Genomic DNA, 15554 nt, shown 5'->3' on the forward strand with positions numbered 1-15554 from the left:
CTGTTCAGGAGGTGTTGGAGAAGTTCTCACTGGGGATATGCTGTGACCTTGGTGTTGTGTGCCATTTGTGCATCATTAAAAGGTTGTAATGAAGCTCTGCCACACACAGATTGTAAAAGGTCAAGCAGAAAGTTTGGAACCAATGAGGTTGGGAAGAAAAATTGTGCTAGCAGCAGAGGTTGAGGGATTCATTATATTGATGCTATGGGGTTTTCAGCAGAGTAATAACTGAGTTAGCAATAGAATGTAAATCTTCTCAACCACTTAGTCTGAGCCTGCTTCTTCTTGATTTGTGGGGATATATTTTTACTAGAGTACAGGAAAAGTCATTATGCTTTCAAGAAAGCCACTGGAACTAGTTAATGCATTGTAGGTAAAAAGACAGAAGATAAACAGAACTGTGTGTGGCTCATCGGTAAAAGCAGAGCACTGGTGACAGAAAGAGAAGGATTGTACCAAATGAAGATCTTTATGTAAATAATTGGAGTTGCTGCACCACATAATTGTAGGTTTGCAGGTTTTAGTTGGCAGGTTTTGTTGGATACATGGAGAATGCTGCAATAATAACTATAAAAGCTGCCTTTATGGTTCATAGCATGGAGCAGGGTAGTGGCCTTCCAGAATCATATTTACATGGGAAGGTATCCCTCATTCCCTTAGACTTCATCATTTTCCTGTGTTTCTTGGAAAAACAGACCCTGTAATTGTAGAAGTAGAGGTGTTTATCAGAGCAACATTTAACAGACTGTGTAACCTCCTTGCATTATAATTGACTTGAAATTAATTTAAGCTATTGTGGATTATAAAATAAAAGAATAAATCTAGACTGCAACTGCCATGCATTTACAAAAATTGGGAGTAACTAAAATATACAGAACAATTTTACTTTCCAGTTCTCTTCTGGATATTCTGAATTATGTTCTGGCATAATCTGTGAAAATCTGCACATAGACAAGAAGTTATATGAAAGGCTATGGGTTTGTTATACTTTTATAGTATTGCATACAGGACTTTCCTTAATTGCTCTGTAAAATTAGAAAATTTTTGATACATATGGAAAAAGTAGCAATTTTTAATCATCCATCATGTTAACAACTTGATTTCCTAGAAAGTGGTTTTCTCGACATGGAAGAGGCACCAACCTAGCATGACCAATCTAAGATCTTTTTTGTTAATTACTTAAATATACAGCTTCTGTTGAGGGAACTGAAAAACGAATACCTCTAATTACAATCTAATGTCTATGGAAGTCATCAAAATTCCTTCTGTGGCTTTCAGTAATCAGAGCCTGCAATATTTCCATATTATACTCTCAAGTCTTTGCATTTCCTCCAGATATTTATTAATTAATATATGTTATTTAAGGAATTTTCTTCCAAAAGAGGAAAAGCGTGCAAAAGCTGTTATCAGCCTCCCTGTTATCTACATGGAGGCTCATAATTTTCTGTACTTGAATGGTAGAGGGAGGATCAAGCCCATTTCTCCCGAATGGCCCTAAAAACCTAAATATCAGTGTTCATCCCTTTGCATTCCTGGCAGGTGATCTTGTAACTAATCTAATGTGTCAATTACAGTCAGCTTTGAAAAAAGATACTCAAAGTATTTGGAAGAAAAAGAAAAAGTGACTAAACCAGGTTATTTGGCATCCAGTCATCTTCCATCAGATCACTGTAAATTACCTGTCACATTATTCCATTGCTGAACATGCTTTGTTTCAACATCCCCAGCTAAACAGTTACATATTTTGTGCCTTTCTTCTGTCACACTTTCACACTTGCTATGCAGTTCTGTTTTGTTCTAGAAAATACTATCTCTCTACAAACTGTGATAAAAGAGCTCAGAGGGGTTTTCAAAGAAAGCTTTAATCAATATTGGAGGCATATCCTTTTGTGCATTGATTATGCTGAGGTGTTTAATTAATCAGCAGATGTTATTTTAATAGAGAAAATACTACTGAGGAAGTGATAATTAAAAATTACAGAATTTTATTCTGATGCCAGCTTGAAGATTTCTCTTAACACATGCCCACGAATCCTGTGAATTTGGGACAGTCCTGATAATCCAAACCTGTTAGTTTTGGAGGCTTTCATGTGTGTTTTATCCCAAGTTCTATCATGCATTTATATGTCTACGACCGAGAATTTCAACACCCAGATTTACAAAGTATTTCTCTGAAAAACTGAAGAAACTCATATCTTGGTATGGCCCCTCTTCCTTAACTGTATCATAAAATCGAACCCCTGAAGTCTGTTGCAGTGCTACAGACATATATGAGACATATATACAGCTGGATGCTAATTCAAAGGCACCCAGTCTGTAGGTATTTCAAGTATAGTCTTAAGAGTCAGGCTCCCTGAGGTTGCCTGATCTGCACCAAATAGGATCAACCATACTTCTGTCATTCCCTGTGGATGTTGACATCCATCACTGTAAACATCCAGAGAGGAGATGACTGTATTTAACCATCCTTATAATTAGATATTTTTTCCTATTTATTAGCCTCTTGCTTTACTTATTCCTGGTACTGCCTTCTATGAAGGAGGGATTAAATGTAGGAGTTATTTACTTATTATCAAGTCTCTTTTATATCGTCTTCCTTGCTTAAACATTTTATTTCACATTTTTCTTGTCACTGACACTGTTCCCTGAACAATTCTGTCTCCTTTTAGTTCCTTTTTGGGGTCAGTGATGTCCAAAGGCTGAGTCAGTTCTCTAGATGAAGTCTTTCCAATGCTTATTAGAGCACAAAGGATCATTCTGCTTGTCCTAGAGGTGGCACTTCTGTTTGTACATCTTGTTTTCAGAAAAGGCTTCTGCAGAACATGTGAGTGCTGGATAAAGACCAAGATGCAGATCCATTCCGGGCACTGTGGGCACTGATGCTACCGTGTCTCTTCATGCCCAGTGCTTCCCTGTCACTGCCATGGCAAATCCGTTCCACTCAAAAGCTACGGAGTCTTAAACTCTGTCTCGCAGCTCAAATGCATTAATTTGCTTGCATTTTATCTAATCCAAGTGTGAATTAACTACAAAAGCTTCCTTCAAAACTTCGAGTACTGCTTTTTACCTCCCAGTTGGGCTGCCAAGGGGCAATGAACATGCCAATATGACCAGCATATCCAGGTACAGGCTTCGGTAGTTCTACCCCTCCTGCTCTGACGTTGCTGTTTGGGATCCGTAAGGATGAAAGGAGTACAAGGCTGTAGAGGAGTAAAAATTAAGGAGTTACTGATCAGCTGCCACTCTGTGCATTCACATAAGGCAAAGTTCTGTTGAGTAAGTAACACCTTCTTGTCCGATTTTTTCTAAATCAGAGTTATACGTGGTCAAAGCATGATATTTGGTGTCACAATGCATCTGGGAAACTTTTTTGCATTGAAGAATGTAAATTGCACCGTGATTATAATATTCGCTATTTATATTCACTTCTCAGGATGTACATTGCATCAGGTAATAAAGGCTTTCAGTTATATTTATCAATTCTCTTCTTTACTAGTATGTTACAAATGTTTTGCTAATTATAATGAGTTAAGATACGAGACATTATGTCATGATGCTCATTACAGCATCAGTCTTTCAGTGACTTATCTCTGCTGTTGACAGTGCAATTGTTTCACTGCTGGAAAGTGCAAACATGTATGAAAAATAAGATACATTACCAGAAATAGCCCCTTTAAAAATGAATAATGAATACATGTGCCTTGAATTGTTTAGGATGCATATATTTTTTCTATATTGTCTATATTTTTTAATTTTCTCTTAGTTTCTCACAATCGCTGCTTTTTGATTCCTTTTCCTTCTCTCATTAAAAATGTGACTTGTACCCAAATAAAACCATTTGACATGCATACTCAGGGAAGTATAAACTTGTTTGTAAGACAGAAACATTTGCTTGAGTTCAGTAATCAGATGTTGAGTTTGCAATTGCACATAATTTATTTTTCTGTTGTTTGTTTTTTTTTTATTATTATTATTATTAGATTGAGATTTGCAGTACCTTTGGTTTAGAAAATGTAGTTTTCTTAGTTTTCCATCAAAACAGATGAAATCAGAATTTTGTAGGATGCAGAAATGTTGTTCTCATAGTAACCACAGACTTTTAAATTTAGGTCAATATTTTGGGATAGACAGTTTGAGTCTCTGGAAGGTGTTGCTGACCTGACTGGGCAAAGTATAGAGTTTTTTCTCATCCCATTTTTGGCAAAGCACTGATGGCAGTGAATTTGCAGTGCCATGGCTAGTGTTAAATATAGCTTAGTGGCCCAAAAGGAGTACTGTTCTGATTAATTATATTGTAGAGTTGTGATCTATGCTGAGTTCTCCGTTTTGATTCGTGCACAATATTTCGTGTTCTTGTTTTTACTTTTCCAATATGCATCTTATTATTTTCAGCAGCAAATTGTGCTAGAGATTGTGAGTCTTGGAAAATGACTGAGCTTCAGCCGAGGCCAATTTTTGCAACAATATATTAATGAAGCTTGAAAAAAGTCTCCATTTTCATGTTGAACCACATAATAGAGTTAGCACTTCAGTGCCCAAATTATGTAAGTGACAGAGAAAGGGAGAAATCAAGAGCCCTACTCCCCAAGCAGTTGAATTAAACAGGCTTCAGATCATACTAAGAATCTGTGCTTGTGCTCCTTCTATTATTAGAAGAAAATTCTTTCCTGTAGGGCATTGTTAATGAGCCAATAACTTTTGGAGTTACTCATTATATTTCCCATCACACTCGTGCTCCTCAGGTTACCCACCTTCCACGCCCAGCCCATCCGTGCTGCTGTTCCAGCTATTTCTGCTGAGAGAGTCAAAAGGGAATGGTGTTACATTTAATGTAATTTGACAGCTTTAACTTTACTATCTCTCGTGATGGCCTTCAGGAGATCACTGAGCTTTAAGAACATCCACTTCTTCTGGACAGTGCTGACTGTCTCTGCCTGTGCAAGTCTGTTGGACCTCTGTAGTAGTGTTCAAGGATAATGCCCTCAGCTGCAAGTACTCATGCTAGCAAAGTGCCTCACCTAACCCTTCTTTAGTGGAAAGCTATTGCAAATGGGTGTTTTTATTTATGAAGGCTTGTCATCACTCCTATTGAAATTTAACGGTGTATTGCTGTGAGATGGGGTCATCAGGCCACTTATTAACTTGGCCAGCAGAAATATAAAAATGCCTTTTGGGGCCCATTGGCAATAATTCTTGAGTACCTGCTATTTAATCACCTGCCTGCTACGTCCAGGATGTCAGTTATTTGCATTGCATATTTTATTTAAGTGTATAGAAGGAGGTGTGGTAATGATTTCTACATTCATAGTAATGAAATAGTAGCTTCCCCACGGTATCTGAAATTACTGTGGCTCAACAGCATCAGAGATACTTATGACACTGAAACCCAAGTTGCTGTATTTTACACCTTTGCAGCTGGCACTGAATTTCTATGTGGTTACTTAACCAATTAAACCTGGTTTATTACTTTTAATTACCTGTCTACTTTACTTTGTTTTCCAATTTATCAAATCAGGCTAGAATATTTTATACATGCTTACTTTGTTGCTAACAGACAAGGCAGCTACAAGCCATGCTAGATGCATGCAGTTAATGCTGTCACTGAGAAGGGCATTATGAAAGGTGGGAGGAACATTTTTAAAATATCATTTCAATGATCCTAGACCCAAACTGTGACTTGTCTTAAAGTTTCAAATGCAGCCCAGTCTGTAAATAGCAATAGTTGCAAAACGCCGCTTTAACATCTGAGAAACTGCATTCTTTTCCTAGGAGCTGTTATAGGGGAATCCTTTTGCACTTATTTTCTTGCTGAATTTACAGCAGAAATAATTAAGAAGAGGGTACTTTTCTCAGAGCTGTGTACTTACTTCAGACAGTCTTGCTGATTGGAGAAGGCATGTGAACACCAAGGAAAGACAGACCAAGCGGAATCTGGAGGGCTCCAACTGTGCACGGATGTGTGCTAAGTTACTTCTCACAGCTTCCCCAGCTTTCTCTTCTTTCGTCTTTAGCTCATGGACTGTGTGTTTCCAAATGTTGTATTTCCCTTCTGGAGCTCTGGACTAAATGTCCATTCTGTATTTCCCTTATGTTGATGAAAATCTGTTCATTTCCTGGGCAAACCTCAGGATGAGTTCTTGGTTCTTAGCCTGGACCACTTGATGGTTGTCAAGGTGGCTGATTCCTTCTTTTTCCTGCTCTTTCTCTTGTTCTTTTAGACTGCTTTTCAGGAAGCTCTTCTTTGATGCCATCCTGCTTTCTGTGAGGGTTCTTTACAGCTATATGTCCTGTTTGCTCTCTCTTTTCTCACCATGAGTCATCTTTGATTGGTTTTATTTGTGACAAGCTTAAAAAAACTGTTCTGTGGTGCTGAATCAAAACCCTATCCATCATCCTGTCATCTGTCCAAACTAACACCCCAGCAAATCCAGAGATCCTACGTTGACTGTTTAGTTTTAAGCTAAATTCATCATACCTTAAAGAGAATTCCCTCACCCATTTCTACTCTTCCCTGTGTTCTGCCTCTAAAACCTCTCTTAAAATTATTTATAAGACTTGTAAATAATAACCCTACGAGTGAGAGGGTTAACTGCGTGGAAAAGTGTCTAGAATATTTTTTTATTGTCTCTCTGTTCTCAGTTTTTTTATTCGCTTGTTGATTATAAACAAGATATTAAATTCTTTGGTGAAAATCTGGCTGCACAGCACCAGCTATTAAGCTAATCTTTGAGACTTCTAAATGATGTTGTAGTGAAAGTCAGAATATACTAATGACAGACTACATGAAACTACAGAAAATGATTAATCATTGAAGGGTTATTGAAACTAAAGCCTTATTTCATGGGATTTCAGTGACAAACTGAAGCTGAAAGTCAAGTGAAATGTGTTCCATTAATTTTCCACAGTCCACAGACCTTATCTGTGTGCTGTAAGACAAAGAGGCACCACATATTCCTCCTTATTGCATGGAAAACCTTCAGCTGAATCCTACAGGATGGTGTTATCCTGGCTCCTAAACTTAGTATCACTCTTCTGTACGGGCTGAACTTGAACTAACAGGGCTTGGATCCTTGGAGAGCTTGTTTTTAGCACGTTCTTTTCCAGTTTTCAGTAAGACCACTCGGAAATTGCGTCCTTGGTGGTTTCAGAGAAAATATTTCACACAATCGCTTGTGGAACGTTCAAGGCAAAGAGTCAGTGAGTCCATAGAGATGAGCTTCCATCCTGACATATGATGCATTTTTAGAGTGAGTTTACATTGTTTGGGTGCACCCTTAATCCACAGCACTCGGGAGCCTGCAGCAATCACACACAGAGCCAAGCTTCAATATATCACAGAATCTACTTAGGAAGTAGGGGGGGGGAAGTAACTTGCAATGCTTGAAGCACTCAGGTATAAATTGTGCTCTCTTCTGTGAGTGACAAAGCTCAAGGAGATAAAAAATTTTCTTGAAGTCTTAGAAACACAAGATTATATGCCTGTTCACATACATACAGCTGCTTTTTTAGTGCTGTGTAGCAAAATGTCACGAAAAATGTACCATCATGTTGGTTCAATGACCTCTAACAGCAGGAACTTTTAGAACTGGCAACCATCAGCCTTCAGAAAAGTCTAAGCTGTCAGTTGCAACTTTTAGGCAGCAAATTTCCCAGAAAATGGACTATTAATCAATTTAGACAGCAGGAAATGTGACTGATCAGAGCAAAGATTGGCATCTTGATCAAAATACACATTTTATTTACTTGAATTTATAGGTGATGTGGGCTGATTTGAGCTGAGGTAGAGCCTTTTAATTTGAAATGTTTTGAGTACAAGGTTTATAGAAGCCAAAGAAACTTCTATTTGATGGCTCTTCATGAATTTGCATATATTGAAGTGACTGGGGAAAAAAACCCCAACCTATTTATTTGCTTATTAGTGGTTCAGAATACTGCAGATTGCTTAAAGCTGTGGGTGTATCGGTATTTTTCCAACAGAAACATCCACTTTTTTTTAAGATCACAACATAAAGGCCTTAATAAAGATATTTTGTGTGCTTTACCTGAAAAAATAAACCTTCAGGATTATTAGCCTGGCCTCATTAGGAAAAAACCATTCCCTTTAAGAAGCAAATTGAGGTGTTCTTTGCAGGAATAAACAGGATTCAGCCGTGGTTGCTGGGTGACAGAAACTATTTCTTTTATTGTACTTTATGAGCAGCAAGACACAAAATTTGTAACATTTTCAAGGTGCTATTAAGTGAATGGGGCAGATGGAACTGGGCAGGGAGGTTTGGGGGAATTTGTGTCTGCTCTGCTGTAGGGACAGGTGGTGAGAAGCAGTAGCTTGTCTGTGGTTTAACAAGCTCTGTGGGCAGGCAGTCTGTATGGAAATGTAAATGCATCCTTCCAGTTTTTTACCTCTCTGCTGTGTATCCAGACCCCAACAGGCAGAGCTATGCCACAGGTTCCAGTTGCAGACAACTGTTCAAGGCATCTTCAGGGATCCAAGGCACTCTGCACCTGGAAAGACAAATACAACATAGGAGCTAGAGGAGTCTCCCAGCCTTTCAGATCAACAGCTGGGGGGGGGGGGGGGTGGGGGGTGGGGGGCAGGGTAATTTGCAGAGCGTGAAAAACAGGCTAGATGTCCAAACTGTGCCCTTCAGATGAAATCCCAATCCCATAGGATTAATGGGATTTATATTTAAGAAGTTAAGATTTATGCTTTAATAATTAAATGTCCTAATTTCTGAAAGGGGTAAAAGTACAATAAACCTTATTTGCCAGCCAAACCGTGGATTTTGGCAGCTGAAGGTATCCATTTTTTTTTCATTAAATAACTAGCCCAGTATCCAAGTTTATGGTAAATATAGAAGGACCTTATCCTGCAGGTGTATTTTCTGCTAATTTCATGCACTAATTAAGCCATGTAGTCTATACAGACAATCAACTGTGTGCACTATAACAGGGTAGGAAGTAGAAAGAAGAAGCAAGTCAGTTCCTCCTACCACTTATTGCTAAGTTCATGTATTTTACATGGTAGCACATGAGTTCTCAAAACTTTTGGAGAAACGTGTCTGCCTGCTGGGTACTGAAGTGAGACATTAATATTTTGACATAATTACTAATGCCTTCTGCTACCTCCAGGAAGGATTTGTCTCATGGCTGTGCCAAAGCAACTTATTTCAAATTTGTGACATCCACGAAGCATGTATGTTTTCTCATGTATTTATGATTCATACAGTTCCTTATGTCTCCCAGCTCACTGCTGTCCTCATGTCTCTTTCAAATTGCACAGTTTTAAATGATAGGAATGGAATAATCAGTTGCTTACTCATAATTTGAATGACAATATAATGAATAAAAGAGATTATAAAATATAGCTTTATCTGGGTCTGACTACATATTGTTCTTTCTCTCCATAAAGTGCATGTAGAGGTTTTCTGCTCCTGATTTGTAGCCTTCAGCAAATCTTTACTACTTTGGTCCTGTGTTCATGATTTTAGCAGGTGCCTATGGTGAAGAAACATGCACAGGATTCTTGTATATTCTGGAGCTTTTATGATTTTTATTGTTCCAATTCTAGCAATTTGGCTTTATTTCCAATGAGTCCAAAAGAATGTTAAACTCTGCTTTCTGTCTTCACCCTCTTGAATCTTAAAATTGTTGGGAGCAGCCTGACATTTGTGGGTGAATTCTTCCATGGATGTTCTCATCACTAAGAGCACTTGGTATTGCTGTGGAAATATTATCTCCAGTGAGACTCATCTCCTTGAATATTTTCTCATATTCTAAATACTGAAGACAAGGTAAATTGCACTGCCTAAAAGAAAACACTACAGCGTTTCAAGGTTATTGTTTTAGTTATCATTAGGGACTTTCTTGAAAGTTGGTTTTGGATTTTTTTAATGAAAATCAATGAGTGATTTTAAAGCATTTTCAAAACTTATTGGCTGTATTATAACCTGATTGAAAACTGGGATGATGCTATTATGAGTAGACTGTATAATTCAGGTGTAAAGAATCAAAATGCAAATTTATTTGCTTTAGTTGAACACTGCCAGTCTATCAGCTGTCATCTTATGCTCATGTGCAGGAAGAATACAGGCTAAAGCAGCACTGCTTACACTCTTCTCACATCTAAAAGAGGTTGCCTAAAAGGTCACTTTTTTTCTGTTCCTGCAGCAAGATCTTCCAACAGCTACAATTCTTCCTCACTCAGGAGTGCAGAGGCAGCTTGCAGTGAGGAAAGGAGAAATAAATTTACATTTTTATTTTAATGGCAAATGTCAAACCCTCAACTCCCCATATGTAAATTCTTAGGTGTTAACCAGTTACTGTAACGTTATGATGAAATGCCAATGCATCAGGAGCACAGCCAAGCAAATGCATTGTGTGCTTTACTGCTCTCCTCCTTATTGTTGTGATTGGGGTTTTTTTGTACTCAGATAACCTCACAGACTTCACAGGAGTGCCTTTTAAATTCAGATCAGGATCAGTGGTCTCCTACTTTTGTGGCCAGTTTTGCTTTTCATCTGCTAAGTTGTGCTTTTCTAACTTCAAAAAAAATCACTTTAATTCCAGTTAAACTATTTCGTGTTATCAGTGACCTCAAAATGTGCTATCCTGGTTATACAGGATGAGGTCAAGACTTTTCTCTCTGAACTAGCTCATTGAATTAGGGGGCAGATTCTGAGCCACTGTAAAGTGACATAATAAAAATTGATCTTAGGGGAACTACACTACTTTGCATCGAGTGAGGACATAGCCCTTCGTAAATCTTAATTCTGATTTTTTTCATTAGCTGTATTATTGTAAAGTAACAATTAATCTATTACATGCATCTAGCTGCTACTGCAATGGAAAGTCTACAGTGTACTACAAATCAGAAGCAAGCAGAGGCTTTAATTTAGTCAGAGACAAGCTTTGAAGGCAGTCAAAGAGCCACTGATGGAGTTCAAATGCTCTTTGTCCTGCAAAAATAAAGAGCCTACTTGTTCTGCCTTTTTACATTAGCATCTTTTACCTTGCTGGAGGAAAAGGAGGAAGAACTGTAATCCTAGCTCTCGCTTTTTTTTAAAAAGAAAATGAATATTCTACTCATAGGCCTTACCAAAGCTTTAGGCAGTTTTCAGTGGCGTTTAATAAATATCACAGGCTGGATAGTTTATGCTCCAGTGTTGGGTAGTAACTATTTCTCCTTTCTTGTTTTCCTTTTATTTCTCCCACCATGATACAGCCATGGCAATGCAGTGCTGGGACAGATGTTGCCAGGAAAAGATTGGTTTTAGAGAGATCCCGGGCACCAGGCAGCTCTCAGCCAAGTGGAATGTGCAGTGTCTCACCTGCACAGGGCTCCAGCCTCTGACACAGGACTGGGCAGGGGCTGCTTCTTGACTGTCAAAAAATCTTTCGATAGCAGTTCTTCCTACCTAAGAAGGAAAGTAGTTATGATCAGAATACTTGATTCTAGGACAAATATAGTGGACTAATTTGCTTCTCAAGCAATAGAAAAACTATTTTAAATTTGTAACTCGTTACATGTTTAGTCCTTGCTTTGTTCCTTTTGGATCAACTAATTTTTTGTGTGATTTTAAGGATCTCTCTGTGCTACAATTCTGTTCTTTTCTATTCTACATCCTACTTCTACACCTAAGAAAACCTAATATCAGGGAAGAACTTTCCCCACCACCCCCAGAAACTGTTTCAGTAATTTGGAGAGTGATCTGGAGTATATAATTCCCTTCTTTTCTGCTTTGTGTACAGGAAATAGTTTGTGTAGCACATGTGCTTTCCACAGCACTGTCTGATAGTTGTTTCTCATCCTGTTCTCTTTGCAAATCACTTTTATTCTCTCCAGAATTCACAGAGGGTCCTAATCTTACTGCTTTTACTGGTGGATAGAGACAGTTTAATCTGTACTGCATCCAGTAGAAGACAATACTTTTACCATTAGTTCTAGCTATTATAGCCCTGTAGTGTTCAGTGTTTTTGAAGAGCCTTCTTCGAGCTGATTAAACCTGTTGCAAAGCTCAAGTGGCAAATTAAGTTCCATTAATATCTGTTCACTTGCCTTATTGAACAGATAAGCCTATTTCTTGAGGAAGCTGTCTTCTCAGTTTTATCTCTGAATTCTATCACAAAAACTTCACCTTCAACTTTTTCAACCCAGAATCTCTGTAATTACCCATTAAAAGGTATATGCAATTATATTTAGTGCAGACAAAGACTTCTTTTAAAACCTGAGAGGCTGCAGCTTGCTTACATGCACTTAGCAGCAAAGTAGTGTCTAGACAAAGGAGCACTAGATCAAAGGAGGACTGCCTTGACATGGTTCACACTAAAATCCAAATTCTTTTTCATTTTCCTCTCCTAACACTCTGTTAAAGAATAAGATGACTTTCTCTTTCTTTCATTAACCAGTATAAATTTTTACTCCTCCTCATATTCCTGGTAATGAAATGCCAGTTTTGTGCCCTTTTGCCAATGCTAATCTTGATCAGAAATTCCCAGCAGCCATCAGATGTCTAAGTCTGCCTTGCTTGCTATATACAGTTGTTGATGGAAGATTGTTTTACAGTCTGAATGGGGAAAAAGGCCCATATTTATAATTAAACACCGGTGTCATAGGAATTTCTTTAAATGGGAATATATAAGAATCACATTATTCTTCTGGTACATACATTTTTATTGCAATTCTTATAATTCCTATTCTGTTTCTGTCATTAAAATTGCCATAGATTCTCAATTTTTAGTGTGCTTGGCAAAAGAGAATGGAGGATCCATAAATGCTCATGTGCATGTGTGTGTATTTAGAGCCTTTGACACAACACTTGATAATGGTCAAATCTCAGAGACACATAAGATTTCAGGGAGGGGAGATGTGAAATTTCTAGGTAAAGACATAACTTCTAGTCTGAAATTCACACTGCAGAATAAAATAGGCCATGAAAGAGAGATGGCTTTAGTAGAGAATTAATTTATTAGTTATGCTATGCAACTTTGGAGCTTTTAGGCTTGTTTTCTCTTGTGTAAAGTATGACTTTTTCATCTATAGTCACTGAGCAACTATGCTCTTCTGCTTCAGGATCTGATCTTTTAGGGACTGAGTAGACTGATTAACAAAAAATCAGCTGTCCTAGATTTAATTTTCTATATTTTATGGGCAAATTAGTATATTTTTTTCAATAAAAGACATATTTTGATGCTTTGAGAACAGATTTATTTAAGATGTGCCATATTTAGTAACGCTAAGTCTGAAAATTGAAAAGTCAAAGAAATTATCGATGAAGAGAAATTTTAAAATAAAACAAAAGTGGCTAAAATTAGGACACCCAAATGTCATCTCATCACTGTATATAGTGAAAGGATGTTAATGGCATTTAATGTTAAAAGTTCTTCCTAGAATCTTAATTTTTCCCAGCATCTCATAATGCAGTAAAACAGGATATTGTCATCATGTACTTCTGTCTGGAAGGAACCAAATAAATGGTAGTGCCTTGATTACTTGAATAGTCAAATTATCCAAAATTTATTCAGTTCTGCAGTTCTATGGCATAAAAATTTCTTGCTGACTTCAACAGCAATTCCCTGTATTAAACAGACAAAGAGCCCTTACCCTGTAATTGCAGGAAGGCTTCTTTTTTTGTGTGTGAGTCCATTTTGAAAAAAGCATAAATTATTCTCCGAGGCTGCTCAACACATTTAAGGTGTGATTTTGCTATTCATATGGAAGAAAAACACTTTGGTTTTCATAGACCAAAGGTTCAGTAAAGGATACCTTTTATTTTCAAGAAGAAAACAGTACACCAAACCTCCTCTGTATTTCTTGAGAATTCCAGCTTAAAGGAGAACTTCTGGAATTTATAGTACCTCCAGTTTGCAGGATGTGCAAAAATGAACAAATATAATAAACTATGGCAATATTTGAACTATACGTAGTGTGTTTCATAAATAAAACAGGTTAAAAAACTGGAATATAATGAAGAGGTTATAATAACTCATTGCATACCTTTAGTGCCACCTATATGCAAGGAATGATGCAAGAAAGTCACAGCCCATTCCTGGAAAATTCAGGTTGAACTGACGGTCAGCAACATTCACCCCCAAAGTAACGACAAGTAAATTTATTAAATGGGAAGGAGCCAACAGTAATAAGTTACTGTTTTCTAATGTAATGACATAAAGCTATTTTCTCCAATACAGGGCTTTACACCAAGTCACAACACTAGTGTTCTATCATATTGCCTTTACTGTGAGTCTTGCAATTAGAATTTTGGAACTACCTTCAACTTCTTGAAAGAAAACTTTAAAATCAAGCCTAAAAATCACAGGAGTTGTTGTATAAGCACTTGTTTGCTTATAATATTTCAATTGTAAATCATGGGGGGAGGGGGTTGAGCTGGCTTTTATTTAATTAGTTTCATCTCATTTACATTTCATTTTGTGCACATCACTTGCAAGATTTAAATCTCAGTACTTTGCTGTTGGAGTTGCTTTTTTTTTTTTTTCAATATGACATAATAACTGAAAGATGCCAAGTGAAATCTTGCTCAGTGTTGCTATTAACTTGCTACACACAAACTATTAAGCTTTTACAAGAACTGAGTTTCAGCAGCAGGTACCCAGTTGTGAGGAGTGATTTTATTTTATATTCAAGTAGCAAGAACAAGTTGATAACCCTGCCTATGCCACCTGCATGTAAAGCCACAAAACTACAAGTCTTGTCATAATTTTTTTCACTGTCTTACTAAAAGCTAAAAAATACTGATATAATTTCTCCAGAGAGAGCAGGAGATAGAAGCATATAGTTATGGCAAAGACAAGTAATTCAGATTATCAATATTTGCCATAAAAACAATTAAACTGGTGTTTCCATATTTCAGTGTCTTTACCACTCTATATTACTATTAATATAGTGTGGTAAATGGTTTTCAACTCAACCATCACACACAGTAGAAAATCCTGCATATTAGTGAAATAGGCTGAAACTTAGTTCTTGTTCAGGACAATAAGAATTGTGTAGAATCTTTCATGCAAGTCACTCGAAAAAGCAATATTTGGAATAGATGCAGAAACAAGGATGTGGGTAGGTCAGGGCAACAGTGTTTGAAATGATTGTAAGATCCTTGGCTCTGGTCCCTCAGTGGTAATCAGACAAGTAATGCAGACATCCAACAATTACAGTGTTAATGCTGCAAAATAGGGCGAAGAATCTAAACAATGACTGTTGAGGAGTTACTGATTCATCTTATACCATTGCATTCTCCCCTTAAGAGGAAAAGCAAGTGTAAATACTATATAGATATTAAACCTTATAACAACTCCCCCCTCCCTCAATCCTACAGGCTTAACTGGCATTTCAGCTTCACACTGAAGCACTCCAAATCATCTTAGGGTTTTTTGTGGTGTAATACTTCCTCTGTGCACTCATAGATTAAAAAAAAAAAAAATAATTAACCAAACAACCCTGTAGATAGCAAAAATGCAAATGACCTCACCAGGGTCAGACTTTCAGCTCTGGAATTAAGACACCAGAGTGACTGTTCTGTCTAGAGAGCTCAAAGAGGGAT

At 37.4% G+C, this 15554-nt stretch overlaps 1 protein-coding gene and 1 long non-coding RNA gene across 10 annotated transcripts in view; one reads left to right on the forward strand and one right to left on the reverse strand.

Annotated features, from left to right (window-relative positions):
• The window catches only part of NLGN1 (neuroligin 1), a 435650-nt gene that overhangs the window by 339839 nt on the left and 80257 nt on the right, over nt 1-15554 (forward strand). The gene's annotated exons all lie outside the window — the stretch shown is intronic.
• LOC135419475 (uncharacterized) lies at nt 1966-9216 on the reverse strand. Its single transcript, XR_010433007.1, has 3 exons — nt 8401-9216; nt 4752-7296; nt 1966-3200 (listed from the first exon to the last, which is right to left on the reverse strand). It is a non-coding gene; the product is annotated as an uncharacterized LOC135419475 (long non-coding RNA).

Source organism: Pseudopipra pipra, chromosome 10 (assembly GCF_036250125.1).
Source record: "Pseudopipra pipra isolate bDixPip1 chromosome 10, bDixPip1.hap1, whole genome shotgun sequence".
Taxonomy (NCBI): domain Eukaryota; kingdom Metazoa; phylum Chordata; class Aves; order Passeriformes; family Pipridae; genus Pseudopipra; species Pseudopipra pipra.